This window comes from Centruroides vittatus, unplaced genomic scaffold, assembly GCF_030686945.1.
Source record: "Centruroides vittatus isolate TY-2023 unplaced genomic scaffold, ASM3068694v2 contig_375, whole genome shotgun sequence".
Classification (NCBI taxonomy): domain Eukaryota; kingdom Metazoa; phylum Arthropoda; class Arachnida; order Scorpiones; family Buthidae; genus Centruroides; species Centruroides vittatus.
Genome location: NW_027122197.1, coordinates 462,718 through 485,462, shown reverse-complemented (window position 1 = coordinate 485,462; position 22,745 = coordinate 462,718). Strand labels below are relative to the sequence as shown.

At 24.4% G+C, this 22,745-nt stretch overlaps 1 protein-coding gene across 2 annotated transcripts in view; it reads right to left on the bottom strand.

The window, feature by feature from the left end:
* Window positions 1-22,745, bottom strand: part of LOC136975555 (leucine-rich repeat-containing protein 24-like) — a 253,269-nt gene that overhangs the window by 111,157 nt on the left and 119,367 nt on the right. Inside the window, exon 1 of one of the 2 annotated variants that reach the window (XM_067270627.1) lies at window positions 16,539-16,666. The exons of the other annotated variant lie outside the window; for it this stretch is intronic. The gene's annotated coding sequence lies outside the window, so the exon portion shown is untranslated. Of the gene's footprint in view, window positions 1-16,538; window positions 16,667-22,745 lie in introns of those variants that run through there. 2 annotated transcript variants of the gene reach the window in all.

The following is a 22,745-nucleotide window of genomic DNA, read 5'->3' as shown; positions in this document are numbered from 1 at the left end:
TATGTGGGATGAAAGTTAAAATGTATTTACTATCGATTCTTATATTCAATGTTATTAAATAAGGATTTAATTAAACGTCTATTTATTTTTAATAAAATATTTTTTTTGATTCCTGTTTTTATTATTCTCTTTGAATTTAATTAAATTCGCTTTAATTTAATTAGAATATATATATATATATATATATTTGTTTTAATTTTTAATTAGACTCTTTTGAGAGTTTCAAATATTTTGCTTTGAATAGATTTGATTAAAATGTAATTTGTTAGCTTGATTACATTTTTAATACGATTTTAAATAAGATAAAATTTGTTAAAAACGTCAATAAAGAATGATGAATACAATTTAAGGGTAAATACAATTTTACTTTTAAATAGATTTTTAAGTTAATTTAGCTTTAATTATGTATGATAAGTAAACACGAAAGGAGCATCAATCCTACTCTAAGTGGAGTAAAATTATATAAAATACGTTTTAAACTATAAAATATAATTATATTTATTATTATATTTGGAGCCAACTCAAGGGATAATGAAAGAAAAAAAGCGAGAGGATGAGGAAGAGGAGAGATGCTGAGCAGAAAATTTCAAATAATTTTTATGAATAAATTCTTTTATAAATCATTATTTAAAGAAAAATAAATAATAAACAGGTAAATATTAAATATCATATAAATAAAGTAAAAAAACTAATTATATGATTTTTTATCAAAAAATCGAATAAATAATTGTATTTTATTTGGTGTTAATGCATTAAAAAACACATTATTTATCACTAAGTAACTAAGGAGTAATTGACTTTTATTTATCATCAATTGAATAATAATAATCTTCTAATGACAAAATCTTAATTCTTAACTTCTAAGCTAATGACCAGTCAATAAATTAAGAGTTAATCATCATTAACCCCAATTTAAATCACGAAAATATAAAGCAATTTCTTGTTTCAGGCCAAGTAACTGAGATAGAAGGGGTTACGAATAAATTTCTACTTACTTAAACTCTCTTATTTTCTTTATTTTTTACAGGAAAAATAAAATAAATTCTTTAAAACAACATCCATACATTAAAAAAACTCGAAAATATTACTACGAATTTTTCATATTTTTATTATAAATTCGAAAAAAAAAATCCCTGGGATGGATATATTTAACATACTGTATAAACACTTTTCATGAAAGCGTATCGCGTGTATATATTATTCTAACAAGTTTTCATTCTTAGGAATAATGTAAACAAAGTGAAAAAGAAACAATATCTAAAAATATAAACATGTTTTAATACATATAGGACAGTTTGAAGAGGTTATTTATATACTGTAACCTATATACATCCATATATAGGATACGTCTTTTAGGATTAGATAGAAAGAGAAATGAGGAAAATAAATATATGTTATGTATAATTCTATGTGACTTGAATTTGAATTTATTTTCCATCAAACGATGAAGATACGCCTTTGGAGAAAGATAGAGCATTGGTACGAATCAATAGAAGCAAACAATCAGTGACACTCTTGATCTGCCAGCACGTACTAAAAGTTTCAGTGACAATTCTTTTTCTCCCCTCTCTCTACTAGAATTGAATGCAAACGTATTCACGCCAACTGCATGTTATCGATGAAAGTCAGGAGCTGTTTGTACAAAACAGCTAAAAAAAACTAAATAAAAAAATGTACAAGAAGTAGGAATTTTTGTATAGTACCTTTGCCATTTTCATTTTATAAATTTATTCTGTATTCTTACTGATTTATAAAATGGATATTGAAATATTTGAAAGGAAAACTTTCTACTTTGTGGGAAAACATTTATAAATTTTGTATAAATGTAATTAAAAATTAATAAAATAATCGAATTAGATTGAACCCATCTCTGTAAACAATATCGAAGCATCGTGGAAGAGGGAGAGGATGCTGTTACTCTCAGCAGTTTATAAAAACAAATTATAAATTAAACGACAAAAATAATAATATTTTATGCAATTAATAATAAATTTTATCATTAAATTTTTCGTTAAAGCACGAAAGAATCTTTCTTTAGAATCTAATTGATGTTTGTCTTCTTGTAGAATAACTTATTCTTGGATTAACCTGTTTCAAGAAGGTTAATTCTTCTTAGAATGATGGTTAGCGAGTAAATCTATTTATAGAAACATTAAAAATTTGTGAAAATTGAATACAATTTTCACATATTCTATGATTAAAACCACACAAAACTTAATCATAACTCGTTATTTAGAGGCTGGATGCGTTATTTAATTGTATTATATAAAAAATATTAAATATACAATTTAGAAATGGTATTATTTTTGTAGAAAAGCTGAAAACCTGCTTCAGCAAGTTCATAAAAAATCAGAAAAATCGTAATAAAAAGAACAATAAAATGTTTATTATTATTTTATCTTTTATCAAGATCACATAACGTTAATCACTTAAAAATTATGTGAATATTTTGTATCCTTTAACGATATTTTATATCCCTTAACTAGGTTTGTTTTATTGCATTCTTTTAAAAAATTTTTTTTATATAAATACGACAGAACGTATCATTTATCTTATTCAGGAAACATTCTATTATAGCATTGTACGTTAAAGTAAAAATCATTCCTGGAAAAACTGGATATGAGATACTGGATATTGACTTTTTTTTGGAAAATCCGTCAGGGCTACATTATTCTTACAGAAATCTGATAGAAAAATGATGAAAGACAAGCAGAATATAACAGGGATAAGAAATTGGCCAGGCACGTGACATGCCAAAGATATCCAATGGTATAGTTTGTTGTATATCGAGATACATCACATATTTCACAACTTCTTGATATGGAATGTGGAAGTCAATAAGACAACGTGTTCGTCCGTTATTGTGAGTTCCAATGACCCCGAAGCACGAACGTGACAATCATGATAAAGAATATTCTTTTCGTCAGAACTTTCCCTTTTTGGGGCCAGTTTATCAATATCTGGATGATACAAGTTTCGAAAACAGCTCACGGCATATATATGAAATAAAAGTATTTTTTCTATTATTCCATTTGAAGTTGCTCTCTTAAATTTTCGATAAAAATCAAGATGTCTGAAAGGAGACAATTTTCCACTATTTTTCCTTTTTTTTTACCAACGTATACACGTTATACTTAACTAAAATTCTATAGTTATTCGCTACGTGCGGCCATTAATGCTTAGTTTATTGATAAATTTATAAACGTTTAGATCATGATTTATAATAAATGATATTACGTTATAGTATCGTATAATATAATTGTTGATTGATGCGCTTCGACTAATGTTACGTGTCTATTGCCTACATAAATTTAACTGATAGAAAACGTTTTTGGCCATTAAATCTCGAGACAATTCAATTAATATCGAATGGATCTCTTGCAGAATCTGTATTTCAAGAAGAAATATTCGTCGGTGTAGATGTTCTTTTAAATCTTTCAGATGAAAATTTGAATATAAATATGTTTTATAACGAATTGTTTCTAACAAATGAAAGAGAGAAAAGAACTTTGATAATCTATTAAAAAGAAGCAGTAGAGCACAGAAGTTACATCACGTTAAAAGTTTTTCTTCCAAGTCCACTAGTTTTCTGCTAGATTGTTTAAATACCCAAAGGGTTGTAATCTTGAAGATCCAAAAAATTCGATGGAAACCTGCGAAACGAAAGAGATTTGAAGTATGTGACATTCAGCGCCCAGGAGACTTAAAAATCAATGTCTGTACTTTTTCTCCCTCCCTTCTGTTTTCTTTGTTGCTCTCTGCTTAGCGTGGACTGATCTGATACAATTTCCTCTGTGGAAGCTTCCTCCAACTTGAAGAGGAACTGGATGTCCCATGAGGTATCACATAGCAAGCTAAGGTGATCGACGAATCTTTGTTGCACATTAGAAGTTAACTAAATAAAATTCATCTAGCAGAAAAAATTGTTGATATATATTTCTCTTTTTTTATAACAAATCCAATTTCTTTATGTTTTATCAATTATATTTTCAACGCTGATAACTGAACAAGTTTCAACGTATAAAGTTTAGTAAAATCAACTAAAAAACGAGATATAAACTAGAATTTTTGGAGTGGTTTTTAATAATTAAATTAACTTAAAAATTTACGCAAATAGCTTATTAGTAATAGCTTAAATAACACAGAATTTTAATAAAATAACATTTAACGAATGAAGCACGGGGAAAAAAGTAAATAATTTACACAAATATATCCATTTAGACGAAATAATGACATCATCAAGTTTGCTTATCTATCCACATGGATTCTGACTGTTGTATTGTTACAACTGACATTGACGGACATCCGAGAGACCTCCATTGTAGAAAAGCAAGATAAAGCATTCTCCTACTATTGCGCATTGTCCATATGGAGGCCGTGTTCTCTCCAAATGATTGGCAGACGTAGCTGCAGGGATAAGAAAACGTTTAAAAAGAAATCACTTGCTTGTTGTTTTTACGACATTGAAGATGGCTGCTACTGTTCAACGTTTATCATCCTCTTCTTACAACCACCTCGCATTGGACGTACGTCATAAGATATTTATGATTTACATGGCTCTGTTGCTAGTAAAGTGGACACCGGTGTGCTTTACTGTCTCATTTCATTCGTCTCAAACACTACAACTGTCGATTTGTTTTCTAATGTTATTCGGTTGCATGTCTAGAATCCTATTTTTTTTTTTCTACGTGGAAAAACATTGGATCTATCAATAAACTTTATTTATGAAAGAAACAAATTTTCTCAAAGAGAGTTAAAATATATACTATAGTAAACAGTAGGTTGCCTATAATTTAAAATATACCAAAATTTATATCTACATATTTTTATTACGTAAAAAAAAATTAGGAAAAAAATCTGTTTATAAATAATGATTAATTAAATATTATGGACCCTTATCTTAATATAAAATTAATCAGAATTTAATTTATGATTATATAAGTTTTAGTTATTAATTAATTAAAATTAATTGTCGAACGTAATTAATGAATATTTATAACCAGAACAATTAGTTTTAATTGAAATATATATATATATATATATATATATATTTTTTTCTCTCCTTAATTTTTCTGTTTTAAATTAAAAATAAAAAGGACTTTATTCTGTTTGGGTAATTATAATATTTAAAAGTTTTCATTAAAAATAATAAAATTTATGTAAATATAACTTATTTATTATAGACATTAAAATATAAAAAGAGTAATTTAAAATTATAATATTCTACAAAAATGAGAATAAAAACGATTAAATTAATAATTTTAAAATCATTTTTTTTTGTAATATAATTATTTTAATGGCACTAATTGCGTATAAAAAGGTCAAGTTTTAAGATTAAACAATAATTATTTTATAAAATTAATTTCAATCGATTATAAATAATGATTTTTTTAAAACAAATTTCCATTCTCCATAACACGTTTCATTTGTTGACATATAATTAGAATTTAACTATTAACTTACATTAACGGAATATCTTGACAGGTGAGCGAGATATACTTAAATAAAAAAGAAAATTAAGAAGAATTCTAAAAGGCAGACATCTGTCACAATTCTTGTCTTTCCAGTTTTGATAACTTAATTCTGTTATACTTGTTTTCTCAAGCAGAAATTTCATCAGTGGTTGGATGCAACCACTATAAATTGTTAGCATACTACCTAATCGATTTAAACAGTCGAACGGCTAAAGTGTTGAATGGTTAATTCACCGTTATTTAAATCATATTTAATTGTGAATTATTTACTATTGACTAATTAACGGTATTAATTAATATTTTTTCAATTGAATTCACTTACTATCTTCCTAAATATATCCCTCGCGTATTCAATTAACCATAAGTTAACGTATAAATGAAGAATATCTAGTTACATTGACAATACGTAAATCAGTCTTCACCTTATAATCAATGAACCGTGCAGGGAAGTGTCATTTCAAGGGGCAAGCAAAATTGTACTGTGAATCGATTAAAGTTTTTTTTTAAAAATATAATATTTATTATATTCAGAAAATATGCATTAAATAATACAAAAATTTATTTAAATAAATCGATACATTTTTAAAATTATAATCATTAAAAAATATATACATATTAAACATTTTAAAATTTCATTATAAAAATTAACTGTGGAGTAGCTTAAGGATTACTTTTTTAAATTATAATTTAAAGCGAATTATTTTAAATTTTAAGAAAAATCTGAATATTAATAAAGCAATTTTTCAAGCTAATTTAACTAAAAACAGGATTATTTTTTTTCCTTTATGAAAGATTTAAAATTAAAAAAAAAATTCCTTAAAATTACACTTTAATATTTAATAACCTAAATAACATTAAAACCAATAATAACTTTTGATTTAATACGGAAACTTTTAATATATTTTGAAAATTAAATATGTTTTTAAAAGTAATTTATTATAAGAATTACGTTGTTAATATTCAAATTTTCTTTAAAAACATATTACGTAAAATGGAGAATGATTGATGATGTAAATCATAAAATTATACAGGATACAAAAGGAATAAAAATTCTTACAACAAATTATTACTTGGAATCAAGAAATTCTTTACAATTTCATAAATTGTTGTAAAATGAATTTAGATAGACAGCAGATGAAACTTTGTACAATAAACTGTATCACATTTATACGTAATCTCGTAAAGTCTCCAGCAAACAAGGAGTATTGCTACGTGTTAAGTATAATTCATAATGCAGATTTAAAGTAATTTAGACATCTTGATGACATTCGAAAGTTAACAAGATTAACAAAAGTCGAGAATAGCAATAACTTTGCATAACTTCCAATAATTTCAATTTTAAACGTTATTTTTATTTATTGCACAAATGTTATTATTTATTTAAAAACATAATAAGCTCAAAGACAATTTTAATGTAATTTTAATCAAAATATTAATTGAATTTCGGTAAATAATAAATTATCTTTAATGTAACATTGTTTTCAGCTCCACTTTATTATTACTTCGTTTTCTTTTTTTTTTTCTTTTGCCTATTTTAAAGTGATGAATAATCATAAACACGAAAATATTTCCTTATTTCTTAATTAAATTATTTATTATAATTAAAGTAATAATTGCATTTTATAAAATAAATAATTATGTTTTAAGCTAACCATTTTAAAATATTTTTAACGAGAAAATTTAATTTAATAATTATATAACGATATATTCGTGCTTTCTCTTTTAAAAATTATCCATTATTGCGGTTATTTCTATAGAAAAACAAATTAATTAAATTTAAAAAAAATAAGCTGGATTATTTTAACGAATGATTAAATATATTTAATAAGTTATTCGTCTATTTTTCTTTATAATAAAGTAAGTACATTACTTAATTTAATTATATTCAAACCGAGTTTTAAACTAAACGAAATTTTTATCTTTATTTTGAGGGAAATAAAATATATATATATATTAATATTAAAAATTCTTGTAAAAATGTAATTTAATGAAAGGAAAAAAAAACACGTGTTTTAAAAATAAAAATAATAAAATACTTATTTATTTTACTTCTAAGTTATAAACTTTAACAAGACTTTAAGTTATAATCCATCAACTACTAAACATAATCTTTTAAATTACTTTAAAAATAAATAAATAAATCCGAAGGTTAAAAAAGAACTATTGTGCAATTTCTATAAAGTAATTTTTATTCTTTTTATGCCTAAAAATCTTTAGAAAAATATCTGAAAATTTTATATAAATTAATTTTTTTTTCTTTCCTCCTTCCTCCTATTTTAAGAGTAATATAAAAATATTAATAAATTTTTTGAGAAGCTCAGGAGGAATATTATCTTAAAATAAAATAATAATATTTAATCTTGATAAATGTAGGTTATAATGAACTTTATTATAAAATTATAAGAGAACCTGCAATGACGGACACCTCTAAACGGTGGCCATTATTTAATCTACTCAGTGGCCGTTATTCACAGGTTCGACTGTACTCGTCATGATTATCAAACATTTTTTAAAATAAAAATATAATTAATAAGTAAAATTAATTACTTATTTAATTAATATTAACTTAATTATTGATTATATTTTATTTATTAATTTATTATTTGTTCTTATATTATTAAAAATGAATAAAAAGCAAACAATATAAAATAATGCAATATAATGATAACAATATTTATATGTAATAAATATAAATAAATTTTTTTTATTAATAACGATTGACAAAGAACGGTTCCTAACCCTTAAATTACAAGTATTAACGATGATAAATTAATAATATAATATAATAAATAAGTGTTTATTCTTAAAATAATATGAAAAACTATCAGTAATTACTTTTTTAAATGAGAAAACTTCAATATTAAATTATATAAATGAAATAAAATGTATAAATATACAAAGAAAGGAAACAATTTAAAGATTTTGTAAGCAATTATTTTCTTAATTTCATTTATTAATTGTTAATAATATAAATAATTAAAATAATCTGAAATATTTACTGTGAACGAGCTACTAAGTAGAAACCTCATCAAATCATGCATTATATTTAATAAAAATAACTAGAAAATAATAATAATTATAATTATTTCTTAATTAAATTTTAATATATAATGTATAATACAATAAAAATATTAAAAAGACTAATCTTATATACATTCATTAATAATTAAACGTGTGTGATACAATGATATTAATTAATGTAATTAATTAAATCAAATGCATGTATGACACTTATATAAACATAAAATACAAAAAAGAAAAATTTAATAATTTATAAACAAAACGAAAATAATAAAATAATAAAAATAACACCAAAAATCAATTTTTAAAATGATAAGTAAAATGAATTTTCTACTCTTCAAATAAATTAATTTTAAAATATTATATACTATTATTATTATTAAGAAAAAATTGTTATGTATTATTTCGAAAATAATTCTTTTTTTTTTTTAGAAATAAATAAAATATAATAACTATTGATTGAATAAATTTTACAAAAATAATTAAAAGTTGACAAGTTGAAAATTCTTTGGTAAGGATATGGCATCAAAGTGTGAAATCTATTAAAAATTCAGAAATTGTTGTCAGAAGAGTAAATTCATTATCTTTTGTAAGATTTAATTTTCAAAATTTAAGACAGTTTTCAGAGTTTGATTAAACAGGAATCATGTTTTAAAATTAAATCATATTAAAATGAAATTTTTAATGAAAATATAATTTAAATAGCTTCAAGTCATATTTTGAATATAATTGCAATTTTCTATTGTAACATATATGAAAAGTAATTATCCTTTTTATTATTATAATAACTTTTCAAGATATTTGTCCAAAGCAATTTATTCTTTTTCGACTATTTTGATAATTATAAATCTTGATAATTAGTTAAACCACTACAAACAATTAAGATATTGAATATAAATTTAAACGGAAAAAAAAACTTTTTTTAAGCATTTTTTCTTTAAAAGTTGGTAATATTAACAATAAAAGCACGGAGAAAGTGTTTTTATCACGAGAGAAGCATATAAATCTTGCTTATATCTACGTAGATACGTGTATAATTATGCATAAAAATGAATAAATTCAACAGACAAAAAAAAAGTTAAAAAATGTAAAATCGGATAGATTTAAAGTATATCAAGATGCTAGAATTCAAATATTTAAAAAATAAAATAAAGTATGTGATGTGGATAAGATTCGAACAAACGTAAGCTGGTTTTCAGAAACGATCGATAATAGTTTTATATAAAGAATCACCGAAAATAAGATATTAAAATATTCTTCTAAAACTAGTTATTAATCATATTTTTATTATAAAAATCCAATAATTATTTTACATATTTTATAAAGAAAATAACAACGTGGTGAAGAAATCATTATAGTTATTAATTATTCTACAAGAAACGATGTATCAGAGATGATGATGTTACTATGTAAAAACTGACAATGATTAATGCAAATTTGATTTTTATTTTTATTTTTAAAAGAGAGAGAGAGAGCGATGAAATATTTTCTATTTTCCTCTTACTTTTTCCTTGTTTTTTAATTGTCGCTTAGAAGTAATAATTTAAGATTATAACAAGAATTACTGGAGGAAATTTGTAATTATAATTAATTTATGAAAATTTTCAGCTTAACACTTGCTGTACACAAAAGTGTTAGTATTTAATTAGCAATAATGTTTGATTATTTTGTAGCTAAGATTGTAAGGAATTACATGCTTTGCACTTTATAGCAGTAATTCTTTATATAAAATCGTGGTACGATGTTCTTTTTGCTAGGCGTATTACTCGCGCCATTAGTCTCCTGTAAAATGAAAATAACTTAAGCTTGGTAGGTATAAGAGAGAATATTCGAACAGAATTACGATTATTGCCATTTTTGTTATAATAATCGTGATTCTACTCAACAAAAATATCATTGAAAACACTCGTTACAGCCAACAAATGACGTTTAAACCGAACTGCACTCGAATAACCTAAGTCAAAATGGAAGTTAAACATTGTTTACGAGTTAAAAAAAATTGAGTATAATCATCTCTTGTATATAAATAATACGGAACAATTCATAAGAAAAAGAACTAATACATTATAAAATTTATTATCTTACTCGCATCATAAATAAATGTATTTTAATAAATTATAAATGATTCGACCACCGATTTTTCATATATTTTAAATGATTTAATTATTGTAAGTCTATTAATCATCTTCAGAATGTTTTCTAACTTCATTTGTCTCCAGGTGACATCGTATCTGAAGATAAAGTTATCTTAATAATAATAATAGATTTTAAAAGGAGAGAAATAATAATTAATTGTTATTGCTTATACTTTATATTGATCAGAAAATATTATTTTGAATTATTAGTTGATTATTTTTTTATGTTATCTGAGAAAGAGAGGGAGAGGAGTTAAAAAAAAAACAAGAGGAAATATTAATGAAGTAATGGAAGGGGGGAGATAGCAGCTATACTCATCACTAAGGCATAATTCAGTTCTGTGTATGGTTCCTCATTTGTTTTCTTGAAGCCTCTTCTTGTTTTTTTCCAATTATTAATTTGGTTCAAAGAATAAAAAATCTGCTTCCGTCAACTAATGGACCTATGATGATGAATTAAGGGAAGTGTTTATGAAAGAAATTTCATAAAAAATCTGTTATAATAATAATAATAATATTATTATTATTATTATTTTTATATTAGAAAAAACTTCGGATTAGTGCCAAGTAAATAGCTCTTTTATACGAGTTAAGAAGCATCAATCTTTGTAACATTGTGTAAAATATAAAGAAAATGATTTGGAAAGTTATAATTAATTGATAAAAAAAAAACAGAGAATGAAGAGAGTTTTGGAGAAGTGAGAAAATAGAATGAATTATTGAATGAAATCATAACAAATCCTAGCAAATTTTCCGATAGTTTTCTTAGGATTCAAACTGTTTTGTTTTTGTTTCTTTAGCAGATATCCTAAAAACGTTTGCAAACCATTAATCTTAATATTTTTAGAGACCACTAGCCTCCAAACGCACATGGGAACAGTGGAAGAAGAGCAGGTGACAGAATGCCCTGTCATTTGTTCTAGTTTTGTACAGGAAGATGTAACCGAGACAATTTCTAGTCGTACATCTGGGACAAGTTGTCTCGAGGCATACAAATCCTTACAGATCCTGAAGTGCGGAAGACAGATGTCTCAATATCATCCACAAGATGGCTACGGTCTATGTCTTTTCTTGACAGGTGTCATGAGGTATGCATGAGATCAAAGCAAGTTGTCTGGAAAATTTACAAAGAATTATCTAAAATCCTACACACGACAAACGAATATTAAATAATATAAATCCAACAGTGACGTACGGATATTGATATTAGAATAAAAGTAAAGTAAATCTCCTTTTTAATGTCTTTCAATTTATCATATTAGAAACTAAATTAATATCTTCCGCTTGTAGTTATTAAATTGCATTTTCATGCTTCTACATTATTAAAAAAATACCAGATTAATAAAAAAAAACCTGGTTACAATATTGTTAAGACATTATAATAATGTATGTACTTGTATGACGAAATCAATGGATGTTGACGATAAAAATTGTTATTATAAATTTATGTACAGTACCTACCACGTCAGATATTTACGTAATAAGAATTATTTTCTGTTAGATAAACAGTGAAAGTTATATATAATATATATATTATTTGCTTAATAGAAGCTTCTCTACAGATAATAGGTTAAATATTTTGTTAATTAATTAATTAATTACACAAAAAATAATATAAAATGATCCTTATGATATACTAAATATTGTTTTGCATTTTATTTATATTATTATACTTAGTATATAAATTTAATTTGATAATATATACAAAATCTATATTATATATGCATTATAGGTATGCTATTATCACGTATCAGTGTGCCCACTATAAGCATGAAGTACAGTATATTTAGCTATTAAATATACTACAACACAGATATGATAATTAAATTTGCTGTCTTCATCCAGATGCTCCTTAATAATATATAATATAAAAATAAGGGATATATCCTTAATAAAAATAATATTTTATACCGATAAATAATGAGTTAATATGCTAAAATATTAATTTATTTTCTTCTTCTAGTTTATATGATACAAAATATAACATCAATATATTTATATTATAATAAAGGTGACACGAATAACTTTATACTTTACCGTACAAATCCTTAATATTAATTACAGCAATGTCAAATTACCATATGATAAATTGAATAATTAATATCATATGATACTACAAATGTGCATAATGTTGTATGAGTTAATACTCGGAAAGAATAAATGATTAATGTGGAAATTATTAAACACATCAAAACTTTTAAGTATAGTTAATAAATGAATAAAAATCAATGTTAAGCTATGTATATTATTTAAAAATTCTTAGAGAAAGAGATAAAATGCTCCTTATAATTACGTGAAATCAGCAGAGATTAGAAGAATTTTTTTTCTTTTGTATTGTCTTTACAAATGAAAAAAAAGGAACATCAGGATAAATGATGCCCATTTATATTTTCAAATCTTTGTTTAATAAAAGAAAAGAATCATTTATTACAGTTTCAAGTACATTAGTGTGCAATTTAATAGTTAGATTCGTGCTATTTTTCTTCATTAATTCTAATATTTTACTAGTCTATATGATTATAAATAATATATATATATATATAAGCACTAAGAACTTTCTCTCTTAAATAAATTTATTATTGCCATAATGTTGTTTACAATATTCTAGTGATAATAAATGTACTAAAGTAAATATTTAGTTATTTAAATTTTATTTAAATAAATTAAAGAAATATTTAACAACTTTTAAGTAAAATAACATTAGAGAATACCCGGAGACGTTCTATGAATAAAATTCTTGAATATATTTAAATTTTAAAGTAAGATTTGTTAAGTTATCACGTTGATTACGTGTGTTATATTTATCGATTTTTACTGTTTTAACGTAGAATTTTTCTTATTTATATTATCGATTCGTTTTATATTATTATTATTGTGATCCTTTAAAGGTATAGAGGTGCATTGAAAACCACACAGAAGAGATTTGAAGCGGTTGTTGCACTTGGATCAGTAAACGCCTTCGACTTTAACATTTCCTCCAATTTATAACGGGATAAACAGGAGAAGAAACGGATAAAGAACAGATAAAATCCAAAGAATTTTAAAGTTGGAAAAATCTATCGAAGAAACTGTCGAAACTATTACACAATCGGTTAGTCTGGGGATGTGTAAAAATCGAATATCATTGATTACCCATGATCCCAGGAGGAAGAGGTTCTTTCTCAAAGGGCGTATGCCACAAACATCATTAACAGAATGATACGGGTAGAAATCGTGATTATTTATTTTTCTCTCTCCCCCCCTCCTCAACAATCTTCCTGATATATATATATATATATATATATATATGGTAAGAGATCGATGAGTCTAATTTCCGACCATAATTTCCGTGTGTTTTGTGGCATCAATCAAATATGTAACGATAACCACATCTGTAATACTCCTTGGTAGGCAGTTAAGTTAAAATGAGGCAATGATTCTGTTGGAAATTGGCCACCTGCTGAAGATTGGGTTATGGAGGTTTAAACGCTCACGAAACTTCGATGAAACGCAAGAGTGAGAGATAAAGAATAGAAAAAAGAAAAAGGAGGAAAGTACAATGAAAGGATAACGTAACTTCAGTAAAATGTTTTCTCTTCCGGATGATGATTACACCTCTAGATATTTTCCATAATGGAAAATAATCTCAGTTTTGATATAATTACACAGGGAATCTAATGATCACGTTTTACATAAAATTCGCCATTCACGAAAGTTTTCTCCGTAAAAAGACTAAAAAATATTCGATTAAACACCGTTCACTTTATTCAAAATAATGAATAATTTAATTATAAACATTAAGAAACAATACACAAAACCAAATTAAACACTAATCTAACCGTCTTTTATCTATGATTATATGCTTTTTATAAAATAATATAAAACGTATTAACGTATTAATACACCCATAGATAACAGGAATAACTATATAAGTGCACTCATAACTTATTAACAAAAAAAAAAAAAAAAAAAACGTGATCGACACTAATCCAGCATCATCCTTTCGCACGTGAGAGCATCATATTTATCAGGGATAAAACGTGGAGTTGTATGTGAATATGTAATAAACAATAACAGGATTGTTATTATTTTAATGTATCAATATTACGAGTTGATAGCAATAAATTTTTTTTACAGATCCTACTATCCAATTTTCTATACTACTTATATTTCTTTCAAATAGGATTTGGAAACGGTAAATCTAACAAGGAAGAAACTGAAGTGTTCAGAAAGTGCTGATTCTTTTCAGAGTGCTGTTTTCTGGAAACGAAAGAGCAAAAACTTCGACAGTTTCTCCTTTCTTTCCCTTAAAAAAATATCTAAAAATACAATAAAGCTAGTGATATTAAGCTCCTATTGTTGATTGTTATCGAAGGTTTTCTTTCCCTCCTAAACACTTCATCTATATTCTGTAAATATACATCTGTTACTATGAAAACAAGTAAAAGAATATGAACTTTTCGTGTATTTTTTTTTTTAAATATAAATTTTCAAGATTAACAGCTTATAAACACATCAATTAAGAATTTTCCTATTAAAACTTGAAAATTTAAGTGTAATAAAGCGCTTATAACAATTAAAATTAATTAACAAAAATGATTTATTCAGTTTTTCTTCATTAATAGAAGAACCTATTTAGTATTAATTAACAATTATTATTATTATAATTATTACAAAGGAAGTTTAATTGTTGTATATAGAAATGTCTACTAACCTGGGAATTTTAAGAGATTAAATTCAATATAAAAAGTATAATTAAATTTACAGTTTGAATACAGAGTTTGATGTTCTAAGTTCTAACCTAAACCTTATCTAAATTAAACATCTTTGTGATTAACTGCAACATTCAGTTTTAAAAATGTACCGGAAGACAAACAGACTTACTGATAAGTTGGGGAGAATTTACGAACAATGGACAGACATACAGAAAATTTCTAATTTTCAAGGCAATATATGGAGCCACTACACACGTAATAAACTTAATTTTGTGATGATAAAAACGTGTTTAACGTTTGTGGCAAGCAAACTTGTTTCCACTCATAAAAGATTGGGTCAATATTTTCATATTTTTCCGTCGAATTTTTATCAAAACTTAATATTTAATTGATTTTTAGATGGGAAGTAAAAGCAAATAAACTAAGTCCTCGAGCGTACCGCCGTTCACTTAAAGTGCAGAAACCACTCGAAGGGGTCAACACGTGTACCTGACGTCAGCAATGTTGGATTCGATCCAATTCGGGACTCACGTGTTTCACACTAACAGAGAGAGAGAGAGAGAGAGAGAGAGAGAGAGAGAGAGAGGATTTGGCCAAAGAAATGAAAAATCATAATAACCAAGGGAAAAATAACACAGCAAAGCGGCAACACTTCAAAAATTGAACATTATAAAAATGCGATTATCCTTTTCAGGAAACGTGTATTTCTTCTATCCTCTCCTTTATCCCTTTTTTAGTAGTATTCCACCCTCTTCCACTTCCTTTATCTTTCTTCTAACCAGTGTTAGATGTAGACAAACACGCGACAGAGGTTTAAAAATAAAGAAATATATATATATATATATAAAACAAAAGAAAAATTGTAAGCAGGATGGTAAATTCGTTGACCACAATAAGGACCATTTTACAAACGCGCATGTCCCGAATGTTATCCATAAGTAGGAAAAGTTGTAGGATGAATGGTGATGAATCAATACAAGAAACAAAGCACCCAGTAAAGAGTAAACATTAATAAGGAAATGGTAATATCTACTGTGAAGTGTTGTTTACGTATTTTATTTATATTACAAAAAAATCGCTTACTACACGTTATAAGGTAGACCGATATCCAATAGTGGATGCAGGAACCTTTACACCTCTCGACACACGACACGACGTAGACGATATCGTAGGGATTTTTTCCGACAGAGATGAGTAAGATTAACATTACTTACGTTTAAATTCATTGGTAGTGATGTTAGTTATTCGGATATCAACTCTTGTATAACAGTATTCCCACCCGCAGTGGATTGCGCGCCTTACTCCCCGTCCGCCGCTCGTCTAACTGATGGATCAACCGTTGGAGGGCGCTACGCCACAGCCTCTCCACTCCCTCCCTGATAAATATGGATAGTTGGATACAAATCATCGTTCTAAACGGTCGTACGTTGCTGGATTTCTGGTGACAGCGTGCAACGACTGCTCTGCATCTTTACCTATTTGACTTCTTGCAACGTTTTTCTTACTTTGGTTTTTAAGTCTCCTTGCCTGTGACCTAAAAGATTGGATCGATTCCTCCTATTTTTCAATGTAAAAACTCCTTTTTTTCTTCTCTCTCTCTCACTCTTCTCCTCCTTAAAAAAAATCACTTCATCCTAATATTTTTATAAATTACTTTTAAGCGTAAACCGCATTTTTAATTCAATTAAGGTTTCAATTATTTGTAATTAACATAGGAGTAATTGTTAATAAGAAATAAATCGCTTGGAGTAATTTATTAAGATATTTGTAATTATTATTAAGAAATTAATTACTTTCAAAAATTCCTCTTTCGTTAATTTTATTTACATTTTGTAACAGAAATTCTAGTTTATGTAACTGGAAAGATTGATTTAAGTGCTCGTATCTTTTTTATATTAAAAAATATCTTTATACATTTCATAAATATAAAATTAATAAAAGATGATCGAGTATTTTCATTCGTTAAATTAAATGTAAATTCGGTTATCGTGTATATAAACAAAGAAAATACATACGTACAGCTCAGGATTTGTGGATTCATTTATTGAATTTTATGCCGTAAAATAAGAAAAATTATTTTATTATTAAATATAAACATGTAAAAAGAAATATATATGTATATAATAAATTCTAAAAGTTCAGTTTTAATTATTATTATTGTTATTTATTTTTAGCTTATTAAATGAGACACAATTAAATTTTTAAATGGTTAAAAATTAAGTTTTAATGCTCTGGTTACATGTTTTAATTTTATAAAATAAATTGTTATTAAATTCATTTTATAAAAAAAAAATATTCTATGTCAAAAAAATGCAAAATTTCCTTTAAAAGAAATAGAATTTAATTATAAAATTATTTAATTATCAGATACAAACAAATAAAAATATAGAATAATAAAAACAAAAATATGTATTTCTGCTTGTTAAATAAATAACAATTAATTTTTTTAAAAATAACGTAATTAAAATTATATTTTAAATTGTAAAAAAATTTAAGTTTTAAACACATTTTGTTTACATATTTGTAAAAATGTTAACAAAGTGAATTACTTTAATTTTGATCATTAATGTTATATTAATGAAACGTTAAAAAAATATATTATTTTTATTAACGTTTTAAAGATATATTTAAAAAATAATTAAATAGATAATTAACTTAAACATAATTAAAATGTAGTATGAACATATTTAAACATGTTTATTAAAGTTCTCATAAGTATAAATTCTGTTTACTGAGCGAAGACAAGTAGACGTTAAGTTGTAATTAAACAGTCAGTAAGCTTTTAGAATTTCTTAAGTAGTAGAAAATATAAAATAAAGTCAAAATTTTATTTACATTTATTTTTTCCTAAATATAATAATTACATCAAAGATTAGATAGGTTAAAGAAATTGTTAAATTAAACAATATAAATGTACTCGAATCGTCATGAATCTAAGTAAATGGAAGGTTGATTGACAATACATTTGTAAAACAGGCGAATGATTTTCGTCGCTATTGTAATATTTCGTGGATGTTGTTCATTAAGGGAGGACAAACATTCATTTTCAGTAGAAAGCATTTATCTAATCCCAGATTTTCACTTCCTACTTCATTTAGACGTTAATTACGTTGTCCTGAGAAAGCCGATAAATCCAAATGGTTAGTGTCGTCGCCCTTATAACTTATCCAGTTGAAAGCAACAGAGGGGTATCCCATTTCACCCCAAAATAACAACAATAAATAAATAAATAAATAAATAAAGATAATGACCTAAAAAATTCGTTGGTAAACAGAAATTATCATACAAAAATGCTGGGTATTGCGACGTATTTTTTAAAATTAATTTCTCTGTCAGATGCTCGAGATGATTTCCCTTAAAATTCGTTCAATTTTTTTTTTGTTATATTTTATTGGAAAATTCTTATGTTATAACGTATAAAGTGTATTAGGATTTACTTTATTCTATTTTTATAGTATAAAATAATGTAAAGTAAAATTATGTACACAAAATAGTGTAAAATTATGTACACAAAATAATGTAAAATAAAATTATGTACACAAAATAGTGTAAAGTAAAATTATGTACACAAAATAGTGTAAAGTAAAATTATGTACACAAAATAGTGTAAAGTAAAATTATGTACACAAAATAATGTAAAATAAAATTATGTACACAAAATAGTGTAAAGTAAAATTATGTACACAAAATAGTGTAAAGTAAAATTATGTACACAAAATAATGTAAAATAAAATTATGTACACAAAATAATGTAAAATAAAATTATGTACACAAAATAGTGTAAAGTAAAATTATGTACACAAAATAGTGTAAAGTAAAATTATGTACACAAAATAATGTAAAATAAAATTATGTACACAAAATAGTGTAAAGTAAAATTATGTACACAAAATAGTGTAAAGTAAAATAATAGTAAATAATAGTATAATATAAAACTAAATTTCGTTACATCGAAGTTTTATTTACATCGTCATTTACTATATTTAATCTTTAAAAATATTTTACACTTAAATTTTTATTGTATAATGTATAAAATTTATCAATTACTTTTATAAAATTTTTATAATTTTATTCTATAGGGTATACAAATATAATTACATTTTTATTTTATCTTTAAAATTTGTTAAATTTTAAATCATTAAAAGAAATTGATATAGTTTATAATAAAATTTTAAATACAAATATATTAAAATTTTACATATTATTTATTTTAAATACTTTTTATCAAAGTGAAATTACGTCTTTCTCTTCTTCATCTTCGTTTAAAATATTTAAAAAAAATTGTTTTTCTGTATTTTATAATAAAATTTTAACACTAAAACGTATAAAATTTTATAAAGAAAATTTCATGTATAATTAAAAATAATTATTTTTATAGAATAAGATAGTTTTATTATATCGCACTTAAATTGCATCCTCATCTTCCTTATCTTTTTTTTTTCTACAAGGTTCAATTTATCTTATCTCAATTAAAAATTTATTTATCATTTAAAAATTATACGTACATAAAAATAAAATTTAAAAAAATTGTTTAAAATAAATTAAATCGATTGATTAACAGAGAGATACAAATTAACGAATATTATCCAAAGATGAAGATACTTTTATATAGTATTTAAAGTTTAATTCGTATATATTTATATACAATTTGAAGAAGTTTTAAATATAAAATATCGCGTATGATTCAAGTAGAAGATAGCTTCAGGATAATTTAGTTACTTATATATATATACATATATATAAATTAATTATAGAGAGAGAGAGAGAGAGAGAGAGATTCTTGTTTTAATACAGGTGTTTTGTTTTCATTAGCGAGTTCTTGAATTTCAATCGTCTACAATCATATGGAGTGAACATTTTTCTAAAATAACATCAACCCTCATCTTGCTATAGCGACAGTGAAAACATCTTTTCGGGTTGCTTGGCAACATCTCCCCGGAGGTGAACGTCGTACAGGTTATTAGATTTTATAGTAGTGTTTCTAGAATGTGTAAACAAAGGTGGCGAACTCTCCTATATTAAAACGTTGCTCTGTTATTTTTTAAGAAGCGAATTTTTAATTTTCCTATAACTTTTCTTACCCCCTCCCTCACTCTCGCTCTCCATCTTCTCTCCATCTTCTCTTTCTCTCTTTCTCTTTCTCTCGCCCAGTTCAATAAATATTTGAGTGAACAATAAATTTGTATGGAGATTCGTGATATCGAATTTAACTTCTTCAATTTTAAGTTAATTTTATAATCGATTAAGAGAAAAAAATAGAAATTAATAATAAAAATAATTCGAGAGAAATATATTCTTGATTATTCTCGCTTTTTGAAAATTGTTTTAAAAATTATTTATAGGTTTAACTAAGGATGGTAATTTATTGGATGAAGTAAAATGACGAGAAAATAATTTTCAAAAATTATAAATTACAGTAATGGTTTTAGTAAAGTAACCTGTTAAGTGAAATTTAATGACCATTAAATATTTGGCTTATAAAATGAAAATCTCATTTTTCATAATAATACTCTACTTAGTTTATATATATATATTAAAAGTAATACTTGATGTATTTTCTTTAATGAACTTTTAAAAAAATACTTTAATGAATATTCTATCATTATATTATTATTATTATTTATAAGTATTTATGTATAAAAATTAAATAAAAATTTGTTTTTTTAATGTAGGATTACTGTTTAATTAGTGGGTAACATCCTGGAATATTATAATTTAAAACATTAACAAGAAGTAATAGAAAAATAAGAACCGAACCCACGACCTTTCTCGTCTACTAAACGACTTAAATATTTAAGTCATGGGTTTGTACTCCGCCGGAATAAATATTTATTTGGTGTTTTTATATAGAAACATTAGAAGAATCAAACCCATAATCTTTCTAACATATCAAATTCTCTAGATATTTAAGTACTAGGTTTGGATCGCACGAAAAGAAATACTGTTTTAACAGCTGAAGAGAAGTTAATTTAATATAAATTATCGAACTTATATATATAGAAAAATCAATATATAACATTCAATAAGTTTAATTCTAGTTTAAAATATTAATAAAATATAACAGAAAAGTAAGAAAAACCGAACCCAAGACCTTTCTGACGTAGCGTAATTTCTAAACATTTAAGTGTTGTTTCGGATCGTTCATATAAACGTTAATTAAATACAAATAATCTAAATAAAAATTATATATATATATATTTCTAAGAGTATTTATTATATAATAAAACAAGAAATTTAAAATAATAAATTATTTATGAAGAAAATAAAGTTTTCATCAACAAATTTAAGATGATAAATCCTTTAATTTTTAACAAATTTCATTAGAATATAATAAATAAATTCAGATATAAATAAATAAAATTATTTTGTAGAAAAATAATAAAGTAAAATTAATGTATATAAATTTAATAAAATAAATATAATGTTATTTACTGGATGACTAAAATAGAATATTTTTTTTTTAATTTTTAATTTAAAAAAATTTAAATATGGTAATAAAAGTTAAAATTTATTTAGATCGTAAATTAAATATTTTTCTTAAAAATTATAATTTTTATATAAAAATAAACATGATAATAAACTCAAGATCCATTAATCTTTGATCCTCTTACTTGGAAAACATGTTAAACTTGAGAATGTACAACATATATTTATATATAAACTGGTATATAATGAATGATCATGGTGTTGTACGAAAATTTATGATTTTTACAAAAGAAAATCTGCATAAAAAAAGTTATTTTTTTTACTATAAAACTACACTTTTTTATAACTAAGCAAGAAAATTATAAATCAAGTATACTGGTTATCACTTAAGACAGAATGATTAATTTAAAAGACAGTTTAATGTTTCATCACTTAAAATCATTTTACGCTATTCGAAAAATTTAATTAGATATTTGATACTTTAAAAAATAATAATTTTAATTATTTTATTTATTACATTTAGAAGATTTTAATATAAATCTTAAAAGGGAATGTCTAAAACTTATTAAAGACATTTAATGTTAAAATTGAGTTTTTTTTTTTTTTTCTTAACTTCACTTGGCTTCTTCCCTATGACTCGAACCCACGACTTTTATCATACGTTAAATGCTTTAAATATTTAAGTTGTGGGTTCGTTCCCTTCCGAATAAACGAGTAAAGAAGCCAAGTAAAGTTAAAGTTTTCTTTTTGCGGGCTTCTTAATTTAGCTAGTTTTTATTTTTAGTCGTTTGTTCGGATGGGAATCGAACCTACGACTTTTATAGTACAGCACTTTTTAAAAGTATTTTGTTGCGGATTAAATTAAACGCTTTATCTACTTAAGTTTTGCTTATTTACCTTTCAGTACCGACGTATTCGTAATTTTCTTAATTAATTAAATCGGTTTGAAAAATATGTTTTTCCATTGTTATTAATACACAAAAGGAAAGCAATTT